General features: G+C 44.6%; 1 long non-coding RNA gene across 2 annotated transcripts; it reads right to left on the reverse strand.

The window, feature by feature from the left end:
- Positions 1 to 494: 494 nt before the first annotated feature.
- Positions 495 to 7,228, reverse strand: LOC109365929. 2 transcript variants are annotated; one of them, XR_002111820.2, is made up of 2 exons: positions 2,821 to 7,228; positions 495 to 1,445 (listed from the first exon to the last, which is right to left on the reverse strand). It is a non-coding gene; the product is annotated as an uncharacterized LOC109365929 (long non-coding RNA). The 2 variants fall into 2 exon arrangements; XR_002111819.1 differs by lacking the exon at positions 2,821 to 7,228 and adding an exon at positions 1,531 to 2,813.
- Between the last annotated feature and the right edge of the window lie 1,014 nt (positions 7,229 to 8,242).

Here is an 8,242-nt window from a genome sequence, read left to right on the forward strand (position 1 = left end):
TATTCTGCGTGCTGCCCTGCCAGCGAGGGCCGTTTTGCCAAACAGCTTGCACGTGCTGAATCCAGCAGTCCTACTCTCAGACACACCGTGACAATTCAAACACTCCTTTCAGACATCAGCAGCCTTTGCATAGCACTCAGGCCTCAGCTTCCAGGCCTGGTGGGGCTACGGCACATAGCAAACCTCAGCACCAGGTCAAGTCTGAAGTCCTCTGCTTTGCTCTTTTGGTACTGGGATTTGAGACCAAAAGTCTTAACGGCTCTGTTTTCTCCTTAGAAAGGAGAACCTCAAAGAGTATGATCCTCGATTTAAACAAAAGCAGATTCTCTCTGATACAGAAGAAACACAGTGCTTAGCAATGCTCTGCTTGCAAACGTTATGCTTTTGAGAGATTATATTTTTATAGACAAATGAACCTGTGGGGTTTAATGTAGAAGATAACCTTTATTTTTACAGCAAAATGAAAACAGAAGTCTGTGAAACATTTCCCAGCCTTTTTTTTTAATAGATAAGAGTGACATAACTTTTTACCTGTCTTTCAACAATACTGCCAATATCCTTGCTACTCCTCTGTTCCTCTGGGATTTCAGAAGCCCAGCCTTTCACACGTTCAGTTCTTAAATCAACACATGCTTGTTATTTAGGTTGTATTGTCACTGCTTCCTTTCTGTTCCTGTAAGAGTAAGGCATGACGTGGCTGTTTCTTCCCAGCCCGAAAGCAGCATCTTTAAAAGGTGACTATCGTGCTATCCACACCCCTACAAGAGCTAAGGAGAAAATGCTTTTGCTGCATAGAAAGACTGGCAACTCTAAACACGCTGCAATAAAAAGCCAGACCAGATAAAAATTCCATTACGTGCTTATCTGGAGTGATTCTTCCCAGTTCAAAGGGTCAATTTCACAGCGGGACATCAGCGCTTATCAGCCAGCTCCGCTGAGCCTTTCACTTGCAAAGAGAAGTGTTGCCTCCAACCGGCATGACAACGGCTCTATTAAGCAGGCACTTCAAAGATATAGATGTTGTAAACGCTTTGATTTTGCCCAGTGCTCTATGCCAGCGCTGTCCGGAGGACTTTTTCATGCAGAGGTCGGATTCTTCAATGGGGAATCGAAAAGTAGGGAATAAAGACTTGTAAAGTGCAGCAAACCCATCCCATGCCTCTACTGCTAAATCAGCTCTCCGTGTTTTCCCAGGTGCAGCTGCTGAGTACTGCAGCTGCGTTTATTCCTTTGGCTCCCTCTGGTCTTCTCCACTTGTCTGGATCGGGTCAAAATACCTGATGTCTGCGAGTGTAATCAATGCCGTGCCCCTAAACACGGGGTTGTGAGGTACGTTGTGAAGAAGGACAAGTCTGTGGTTCTCCCCCTCATCTCGCTGGTGTGTGCTGCAGCCTCGGCCTGTGCCCAGCATGCCATCCTTCAGAGAACTCAGTGAGCCACAACAGCTGAGAGGCGTAACGCAAATGGTTTAAACTCAAGGCCCAACTATGACCAGAAAACAAAGCTACTGTAAAAGGAGGTTCACCTAACCTGCCGTAACAGGGTGCCAAAGCCAGAGAATGTGCTGGCATCCCACAACCCTGGTGCCTTCCTTCCAGCAGGAGAAAACACAGGGACAACAGCAACACCACTGAGAACTGGCAAGACAGGCTGTTCAGCTGAGCAGATCTGCTGATAGCTGCCTGTCTGACAGCAGCACCCACTTCACAGGCTGCACAGGCCGCAGAGCCAGACCCCCTCCTCTGCTGATTAGGAACACACAGCGTTTGGTTGCTACGTGGAGTGAGCCTGAGGAGACCAGGCCTGCTCAGCACCTAGCAGCTGGTCACTCCCTAGTTACCACAGGAGCATGTGATACAGATCGTTGACCTTAAGAAGCATACCTGGTCATCCAACAACTGCCAGTCTGCATCCAGGCTGGATGTATGTGCCTTTATCTAGATCTGAGATGACCCACCAGCCTCACACCTTTGCCATTATCTGATCCGTGACCTTTTCTTGCCCCAAACCCGTATGTTTTCTGTAAAACTTTCCTGCCTTGAGAGCAACAATTCTGCACATCATCTATCTTTTAAAATTCCTTTTCACTCAGTTCTCTCCCCACTTTTCTTTGGAGAAACGTCCCAAAGCCCCTGCTTTATTTTTCAGGCCAACCATCTGCTTGGCCTGAACAGCATCCTTTGGACAGAGCCTGGCAGAATCTGCAGGCTGTCTGCAGCGTAGCTATCTCGACTTATTAGCTCCCAACCCTGGGGACACTCCTACAAGATATGCCAGGAAAGATTGCAACAACAAGGAGCTTCATTTTCACATGAATCAGGACACCACAGGAAGCTTTCCAGCCCCAAACATTTCCTGTCTGATCAGCAGGCCACAGTTTACACATAGGAGTAAACACGTGACCCAGAGCAAATCAAGGCCATCTACTGCAAAGCACTGGTTGAAAACACACTTCACTGGAGGTCTGCTCTGATTTTGCCTACTTCCTTCTAGTCACTCAGTCTGCTCACATTAAATATCATCTTCACGAGGGAAAAGGAAGCTTTCACTTGAAACGCTGTTCAGTTTATGCAAGCACAGTTGAGAAGAGAATGGGATTCAAATGAAAGGTCTCCTATTCCTGCAGCCCCAGAAGTTACCACACACCAGCAGAGCCCAGAAGGGAGCCCCGCACTTTGCCTGCCCCAGCAGAGCTGCAAAGCCCTTCACTCACGGCACTGCAAAATGCAGGCTGCATTTCCCGTGGCTGAGCCAGCAACACTGGCATTTGCTATTGCATGTCCATGACCAAAGCCATATTACAGCTTCAATAAAACTTACCAGGGCAAAATAAGACCTTAACCTCCACCGCTGATAGGCTCAGATTGACTTAACGTGCAGGTTATAAACAGTTTTGTCTTGGGGCTTTATTCCCTTTCAGCTAACACACATTTATATACCCTCTCTTTCCATGCCCCCGGCAGCAGGGAAATAATGGCTTGTGGTTGACTTGCGCACATGTACTCTCTCTTGTTCTCTTTTGTCCCACCTCCTCCCACCTCCCTTTCTTTTGCATTATCTTTCAATTAGTCACAGAACGCAGTAAAACACACAGTTCTCTGATCTCTGAGACGATCTTTTATTTACAAACATGAGTACCTGCCTTCCAGTCTCTAGGAGAAGCAATCTTTCCGGGATTAGAGGAATGAGATAGGGGATGTTTTAAATATTTATGCTGGCAACCCGTAATAAAAACACTGGCTGTTTTTTTTCTCATTGAATGTATTCAGAAAGCTTAAAGGCGAGTAAGTGTGACTTGACAGTCCTGCTGGCGGCTTAAGCACTAAGATACCCTCGAAGAGAAAAACATTAAGACTAACTTCTTTTTACTGGCAATCCTTCATTGACAGCACACTTGCGTTAGGACAGGGACTCCCCTCTACATTTCAGGTCACCTGCCTGTCTTGTCCTGTAGAAGTTACAGGGCTCATAAAAATACGGTAGGAAATAGATTGGCTCACTGAAAAGAAGAAACAGTGGAGTGCATGAGGCTGGTTCTGGAAACAAGGTCAGTGGCCTAATTTTTCTTTGTTTATTTGATTTGCTTTTTTTTTTTTTCCCCCAAAACACCTTATTTCAAGCACCTCAGGCTTTGCCTAGATTAGGAAGCTGTACTACTTGGAGGACATGAATACCTTTAACAGAAATATACTTCTACTGGCATAGCAATTTCAGCAGGTGAAATAAAATTTGTCACAGGAAGCTTTGTACAGTGCACAGATTAAAACACATCTCTTTTCATTTTCCCACTTTTCTGAAATACACCATGTTGTTCAGGGAACAGCCAGTACTTCTGCCACATCCTTCAGCCACATCAGCTCCCCAGCCAGCCACCGTGGCCCTCAGCCACAAGAAGCACCAGAACTGTGCCAGATGGACCTACTCCTTCAGTAGATGCCAGGGTCCATCCATCCATTCCCATCTGTTAGCAATTAGATGCAATACAACGCTGTCTTGCTCTAGGACAAATTCTAAGCCAGTGTTACAGAAATATGGTCCATGATCCTCAGAGATATAATAATCTTTAGTAGGCTTCACAGGAAGAAAAAAGCTAGTATTGCACTGCTATTAATACTTCATGTTTATTAAGTACTACGTGCACTCCAGAGCCATGAATTGCTACACATATTGCACAAGTTGCCTAAAACAAGTCATTTATAGGGTGTTTAGTCAGCATGCTATTGTCCACTAGTTTGGGCAAGTTCTATAGCAACAAGCTATAGGACATCAGGATTAGACGCGTGTGTCATTTTTAACTCATGGAGAACGGTTAATTTAGTGCCACTCCTCCAACACACACACAAAGAGGAACCTGACTGACAAACAGCTCTGCCTTGAAAAGCTTAGTCAAGATCTCATCAGCTCCTATCTAGATGGCTCTCCTTGACAACACTGTTTTAGCTGCAGTGTATCCTTTCATCTTATAACCTGACTTGAGGAAAAAGGAACAAAACACTGAAATAAGACTCTGCAATGTGCAAATTATCCTGAAATATCTTTTTATTGAACCAAGATATAAGTACTTATTAAAAATACTGCATGCCCAGCTTTATAGTTGTAATATGAGGAAGCCAGGATTACCCTGGAAACAGAACAAAGCAAGATTCTGTATGTAAGGGTTTATCAGGAACTGTTAGATTAGGTTTTCTAAAATACTGCTCATCTAGAAGAGCCAATCTCAACATTAACATCATTAACTTAAGTTACTCCATCATCGCTCATTTGGGTTTTCTCATGACGCTCATCATTTTCAAAGCACGTCCCTAAGAAAAGCCTTGCTTGAGAGTTTATTTCATGACATTAAGATGATGGGAGTTTTACATCCTACTTTGTATTTTGATGTTCACAGTGGCCCACTTTTTTTCCTGGGAGAATGCTTCAAAGAGGCAGAGCAGGTCAGGTCATCCAACAATTTAGAGGGTTCAAAACTTTGAAATGACTAAAAAAATCAAGTCAGTGAAGGAAACGAGCGCAAAAAGCCCTCTGTGACATGGTTGCTGGGCTCTTTGCCAGTCAGAGCTGGAAATCAGTGCTGGAAATGGTAAGGTACAGAAAGTTTTAGCCGTCTGAGCCCAGACCCCTGAACACAGGCATCTGCAGAGATGTGCGTGCCTACATCAAGCAACAGATCAAGAGCAGAGATTCATGAGCTAGTGGAGACTCAGGCTCATAAATCCATGTGATGCAGTACAGCTGGATATTCAGCTTGAGCCAGCATCACTACAGTCACATTTACATAGCTCTTATGCTGCTGAACTTGGATGTCTCTATCACATTCCCCCATAGCTTCTGCTTCCAAGGAAGTGCAGCCAACTAGAGAATGCTGGGAACACACATCTGGGGTACAAAAATGCTCCAAGTCAAAACTGATGAGGTGAATCACCATCTTCCTGCCAGCTGAAAGATGGAAGAGATCTATCAAGCAACCCTCCTGCCCCATCCCACTAGGCAGTTGCGATTCCTAGCAGCAGGAGGAGGGACTCAGGTGGGCAGAGGAGCTAATGCAGGCAGTCTGCATTCAGAAACAGATGCTCAGAGAAAAAAAAAAAACAAACAAAAGAACAAAAAAATAAAGTTAGAAGAATAAAACTGTTTCTTCCTAAAGTCAGAGTAAACTCAAAAGATTATTGCTTCCAATTAAACCTTGGCATATGGGTTGAGACTATGACAGCCTTAGATACAAACAGCACCAATCTGCTGAACAGCCTAAAAATGATTTCTGGTCTTTTATTTTAATGGTGTCCAATGGGATAAATAAGAAGCATAGTCAGCATTGGCAGCGTTGGGAAGAAGCCAACACCAACACAGCAGATTGAGCTGGGGCTCAGAAATCAGGAGGAAAGGTTCTCAGGGAGGCCTGTAGCCCAAGGCCAAAACACAGGAAGGGAAAGGCAACTGAAGACACCCTCGATTAAGCCATGTAAATCACTAGAAATACTTATGTGGAGTGAAGAGTGATTGGAAGTGAGGTCTGGCCACACACACAGGAGGCTGTTGGAAATTGCTTTCTCTTTGGTCCCCTCTTCCTTCACATTAAAGGATTCATCCTGAAGCAGAACAGCCACATTCTCTTTGTTTCACCCACTTGGAAGGCTTTATCCTTGAGCACAGAGGGCAGGGGCAGAGCACTGTACTGCTCACAATACCCTGCTGTGCTGAGGCCATGGGCTGGAGATGCAATGCTGACCCAGCAGGCTCTAGCCGTGCCAGGGGACTTGCAAGTTCTCACTGTTGCTGAGGCAGGGCTGGTAACACCACCTGCATCTCCAGAGGCAGCCCCTGCAGCAGAGATACCCCTGTGGCAGACCTCTTGGCAGAGCTTTCAGAGAAGCAAGTCTGAAAAATATGGTGTGCCACGCATGGTTAGAGAGGATAGGCTGCTCCACCAGGAGTGTACCAGCTTTACACACAGCTCTGCCCAGGAGCAAGGGATGCCTGGCACAGCCACAGGGCTGTGCATCAGACTTCCTCCTGCTTAAGGCATAATGGGGTTTCAGCTCTCACCACACAGTAATGGCAGTGCTAGTCCTGGCTGCCCGCCTGGCAAAAGAGGGCCTGTCCCACACACCCAGGCCTACATTTAAAGCAACATATATGGGGCCTTACGATTTCCCTCTCTCCAAGGTCATCTCATTTTTTGCAGCTTCACGCAGTGCTGACACAAATGCCCTTTTCGATTTAAAATACATAAAACAAAGTCATCTCAGTGCCCCAGTGACTACTGCTAGGTCAAAACTCAGAAGTGCAGCGAGGAAAAAGCCTTGAGCTTCCACTGGGAAGTAGAAAGGATGAAGACACTGAGCTACAACAAAGATACACTCCTATATACACCTATATACAACATATACACTAAACATACGTACACACACACACTACATTGCGTACACAGATAGACAAGACTATATCCAGGCAAGATGATTCCAGAGCACTTAAGGACACAACAGTAGGCAGGCTGAGACAAGTGAGTAATAATAGTTTAAAAGAGCAAGCTGACAGCTAAAAGATGCAAAGTAGTTTATTCTAAGAAGTACCTCCTTCTATTTTATGGTGGAATAATTCATTCTGTATTGAGTAAAATTTGTTTCCAGTGTAATTCATGCAAATGGATTTCAGATAATTTTCTTCTTAATTGTTTGTGTGGGTGCAAGATGATTTTGACCTAAAAGTTAGCTTGAAATCTCTGCCCAGCTCAACAAGCCTTGAATTGCTGTGCCTTTTTTTTTTTTTTTAATACATATATATTAATTTTATGGCTAGACCCTAAACGTGTAAAGTCATAGCTTATTTTAAATGGCCAACTTCTCTTAAAGTGCCAGCTTCACAGCCAGGTGGCACAGCTCTTGGATTGCTCTGTGCCAGGCATGGACTGTCAAAAGAGAAGAGAATCGTCTTCCACAGAGAACCATCCACAGAGCTGCTGCTTCATAAAGCTTCAGAAGCAAAGATCAAAAAGGGTAAGGGTAAGCTCTCACTGCAGACCAAAGATGGGCCCACTGAGCATGCGCTCATCCTGGTGAGTGTCACAAAGATCTGGTTTGCTTCCATCAGAGCTCTTCCAGTCACTGGAAAGCCTGAGTGCAAGCACGTATTTGTGACCACATTTCTCCTCACTAAGGCAAACAAATTGCAGATCTTTCCCTCTCCAGCAGAAGAGATACTTCTGGAGCTCATCCTTGGAGCTTTGCTTTTGCTGTACTTTTCTAGTGTATACCATCAAGCACATGTGAACTAAACCGCCAAGCATGGCTACCTCCCCTCTCACTCCAAAAACCCCTCAAGAAATCCTACATCTCAAACCACATCCTTATTAAAAAAATTAATAAGTAAATATTCAGAAGGGCGTGTGCAAGCCACTAAACCGAAATTTCTAAACTCAAATCCTCTCCAACAATAAAACTTCCTGCTTCTGCCAAACCACTTGGTCCATCTGTTTCACTATCTTCTACTCTAAAAATGTGAACGCAGCTTCCTCTACTTTACAAAAGCAGCCCATGGACTTCACTGTTTACAGTGTTTTCTCTGAATAAGCTTTTCTTAGCTTCAAATCATTTTCTCTCTGAAGTTTCAGATCTTGTTCAACACACAGCTCAGGTAGTTGTACCACCATTAATTCTCGTGACACTGCTGTAAACACAGCATGATCTGCTTTGCTGCTGTTGTTATTCACAAAATAGGCAAGAAAAAAACTAGGATTTTCTCAAGG

The sequence above is a fragment of the Meleagris gallopavo genome, chromosome 1 (genome assembly GCF_000146605.3).
Source record: "Meleagris gallopavo isolate NT-WF06-2002-E0010 breed Aviagen turkey brand Nicholas breeding stock chromosome 1, Turkey_5.1, whole genome shotgun sequence".
Lineage (NCBI taxonomy): Eukaryota > Metazoa > Chordata > Aves > Galliformes > Phasianidae > Meleagris > Meleagris gallopavo.